General features: G+C 38.9%; 1 non-coding gene across 1 annotated transcript; it reads right to left on the bottom strand.

Annotated features, from left to right (window-relative positions):
* Positions 1–1,584: 1,584 nt before the first annotated feature.
* LOC142442112 (small nucleolar RNA SNORA31) lies at positions 1,585–1,716 on the bottom strand. The gene has a single exon (XR_012783359.1). It is a non-coding gene; the product is annotated as a small nucleolar RNA SNORA31 (small nucleolar RNA).
* Positions 1,717–4,234: the final 2,518 nt, after the last annotated feature.

Below are 4,234 nucleotides of genomic sequence, written 5' to 3'. Positions count from 1 at the left end.
GTGACCTTGAGAAGAATGGGAATTCTGGAATACTTTGTGCTTATGTGAGATTTGTACCTCGATCAAGAGGCAGTTGTCGGAACAAGTCATGGGACACTAAATGGTCTAAAATACGGAAATGTGTGCACCAGAGTGGTAGCCACTCACCTTCATTACTCAATTGTGTGCTGAGAAAATCACTAGAAAATCCAGATTTTATGAAGAAGCATGTGCCACCATGATTGGAAGAAAGCTTATTAATGATGTGGTATATCGAAAAGACACAATCCTGCTTGCTGAAAATGAGGAGGACTTGATATACTTGTTGATGAAGATCAAGAGTTTCAGTATTCATATTGGATTATAATCCAAGGTAAAGAAGACTAAATCCTCACTGGACCAATATGTAACATCATGATAAATGGAGAAAAAAAGGTCTCAAGGATTTTCTCTTGCTGGGATCCACAATCCATGTTCACAGAAATAGCAGCCAAGAGATCAAAGAACACATTGCCTTAAGCAAATCCGCTGCACAAGGTCTCTTTAGAGTACTGGAAACAAGACCGTTACTTTGATGACCGAGTGTGCCTGACCCAAGCCATGGTCTTTTCTGTTGCTTCAAATGCATTGAAAGTTGGACATTAAGTAGGGAAAACAGAACAGTGGCGCTGGAGAAAAATATTGAAAGTACCATGGACACCTCAAAGGGCAAGCCCACTGTTATTGGAAGAAGTATGATCATAGTGTTTTTCAAAGGCAAAGATGGCAGGGTTTCATCCTACATATTTTGGATATGTTTCAGGAGATATCAGTCCCTGAAGCAGGCCATCTACTTGCTCAAGTAGAGGAATATTGAAAAAGGAAGGCCCTCAAATTGATGGATTGACACAGCGGCTAAAACCATGAGCTGACGTATAGGAACAATTGTGAAGATGCCGTAGGAATGGGCAGTGCTTAGTTCTGTTGTGCTCTGGCATAGGTCCATGTGCCTTGTCGGCAGGGATGTCTCACAGGGAATGAGCATGTGTCCTGCCACCTGAAAGCAATTTTATCTACTTAGTGCCTCCAAGTGAGGTTATCAAGCTCTGACCTGATTGACAGGCAAGACTCCACCCTGCCCTCTTAATTGATCTGCCCTTAAAATACAATGATTAAATTGAACAGTACTTTTTTTGTTTACTTTGCAGCTATACTCTGTAAAAAGGAGGTCAGATGTACAGTTCTTTGGAGACATGTTTAAGTGAAACACAAAGATTTTATCAGCCTGTTTCTCAGCAAAATGTGTTATTGTGTGTGCAGGTAGATATAGGGGAGAAGGATTTTCTATTCTATGCTTATGGATATATTTCTGGCAAGTGAACCTAAAAAAAATGTTTTGTCTTCATATACTGTTATCATATCTCAGCATCAGCTGTGATTCGTCCCCTAACAATGAACCTTTAAAGTAGAAGGAACTGAATCTCTTTTCCCATATTTGTCTTCCCCAGTGTTTAGATATCTCTTTGTTGATGAAAAATTGGGAGATGTGGCCTAGGCACTGATCCTATCTTGGTAGTTGTTCCTTCATGTATATGTTTCCTTCTTTCTTTTTTTTTTTTACACTGGCTATGTAATCCCTCATTCAATCTGGACCTGCCACAAAGACAGCCAGAAAGCGCAGGGACTTTGTATTCTTTGCATCCTAGTGCAAACCAGAAGAACAACGGTCAATTGGCCCAGGTCTATCAGAGGATGCGCTCATATATATGTGTCAAGTCAATTAATAGGTCGTTTGATGCTTTGTGCTTCCCAGGAAACCATTTGTCCCCTGTCTTTGTAGGCCTGCGACTTGGCCTTTCTCCTCCTCATTCTCATGCTGCCTCATCGCCTCCTTAGTTTTAACATTCAGGATCTACTCTTATGTATTTGATTTTAAATTCCTGAGACACTTTTCCTTCAGTTATCACTAGTCTTAAACCTCTTGCCTTCTTCAGAATTTTGATCCAGATAAATTTTTAGTGGTATTTTTCTATTCCTTTAACATTCTTTTCCTGATCCATTTCAGCTTATTTATGATTTTACACTTAACAGATTTCCCTATTGAATATACTTTCAATAAAGACTTAATGATTGTTTATTTTGTTTGTTGACTCATAAAATTATCAATAAATATTTGCTTAATTGATGGATGAGTATTTGCTAATAAGTAATTTATGGCAGGCATTCATGGATATCTTCTGGACCTTGTAGTGAGTCTAATAATTAAAAAAAAAACATGTCTTAACTGACATTGGTGGAAGAGGAGAAGACATTGCAGACTCACGGAATGCTAGTAGTCATTCACATAATGTCAGTGTATTCAGCATGTACTAGAGGGTTTATTGTCGCTCTCTTTTTGGTTTGTTTAATTTCTTTTTTCTTCAGGTATCTGAAGAATTGATGGACAGTTAACTAGTTCTAATTTTAGGAAATTAACAAGGGAAGATGATAAAATGAAAAGAGAGGCAGAGGTTGTAAATCTAAGCCTAGAACTGATTAGAATAAAATCTAGCACAATATTTAAATAAGGAAAGTTGAGGTGATATGGGAGTGGATTAGAGTAAAAATATAAGATTAATTCATAATATACTTAATGTGATTGACAAATATGTTAAAGAGGAATCCAGTCTCCTCCATATGCGATCTTTTAAACCTGAACATAAGCTTTACCTGGCAGGCCTCAGAAGAGTGTTACCAGATATGATTCTCAACCAGTGCACTGCAGTCTATAAAGAGAGCTGCAATCAAAATGTGTTGCCTGTAAAGCTGGTTAACAAAGCTCCATTTTTAGGGCAAGTGCCTCCATTCCAAGATGGAGAAGCAACTTTCCTGGGGTTCCTCTGTTGAAGTCACTTTACAAAGAGAAAATATGTAAAAAACATTAAAGTCAACTTTCCTCACTCAGGCTTAGTATTTCCATTGTCAGAACTTTACCCCTTGACTTTAATCCTGATCTCCGTTGCATAAGATGTCATTAGTTTTGTGTGTGTGCAGAGTTTCCCTGGGCGTGGATACATTCCTATGTCTGGAATGGTCCTATGACCCATGCCAGACACTAAAAGTGAGTAAGACTCAGTAAGAAGGAGTTGATTCTACTTTTCAGGTTTAACCTCTTGTTTATGATACAGCTATCTCATTAAAGGCTAGATTGAATTTTATGAATTGCTATCTCAGTTGGCTACCATGACACCTGGAGCTCCAGCTCAGCTCAAGCAAGCTCCATGACAGGTTCCAGAAATAATAAAAATCTAAGCTAAGGCGTGGGAATATGAGTGTACATTTCTGAAGCTGAAATCAGGATGGTTGACTGGACAGATATTTTATCTAGACTGGCAAAAAAAGACACACGTGACCTCATAAAATGGATATGAACGCAATCACTTTTGAAGTAATAAGGAAATAAACTTGGGCTCAGCCTTCAAGTGTTATAAAGAGCTGGTTTGTGTCCAATGAATCTCACTGGGCATGCTATAATCATTATAAAATAAAATAAAAACCAATGTGTGTATACAAACTAAAATTAAATTATTTTGTATGGGTCTTCTAGCCATGTCATTGTAATCTCCAAAAATAATTGGGTAGAACCATGAAAATAGGGTGGGTGGAAAACTAATAAAGGATATTAAGCTGTTATGTCATTCCACTGACTTTATAAGTGAGTCATCTCAGAAGCAAGATGAAAGAATCCTGTGAGCATCAAGGAAGCAGCGCCACCAGTGCAGCATGTGCACTACCTCTCTCTGCAGCAGCAAGGACAGAAGAGGCAACAGAGGTGGCAGCACCAAGGTGGTGAGACAAAACACAAGGGAAGAGTTGAGTCTATGACACAGAGCAGTGGGGCTTCCAGCCCATGGAACAAGACAGAGGACATAGTGTCTTAAGGAAGAAGACCAGAGAGACTTGCCTGCCAGCTTGGCTGAGAAGAGGATTTTCAAGCAAAATCAATACATCTTTAAGATGTGTTATCTACTAACTTCCATAAGGTAATCACTACTTGTCTTGTCACTTTGTCCTGCTGTAAATGGCTTGTGTGTTGCTGAAAGCTATGTCACCATTCCTTCCAATGCCAAAGGGGTCACACAAAGGGAAAAGATTTCAGCTGAGCTTACAGCCCAGAGCACAAAGGAGGAGTTATCTGTCCATTTCCAAGGAATTAGTCACTGAAAACCTTTTATGTATGGTTTTTAAAACCTCAAGAATAGAAGCAGACCAGTCAGAGACAGTGCTAGAACATGCA

Source organism: Tenrec ecaudatus, chromosome 2 (assembly GCF_050624435.1).
Source record: "Tenrec ecaudatus isolate mTenEca1 chromosome 2, mTenEca1.hap1, whole genome shotgun sequence".
Lineage (NCBI taxonomy): Eukaryota > Metazoa > Chordata > Mammalia > Afrosoricida > Tenrecidae > Tenrec > Tenrec ecaudatus.
This window is presented reverse-complemented; position numbering and strand designations above follow the sequence as displayed.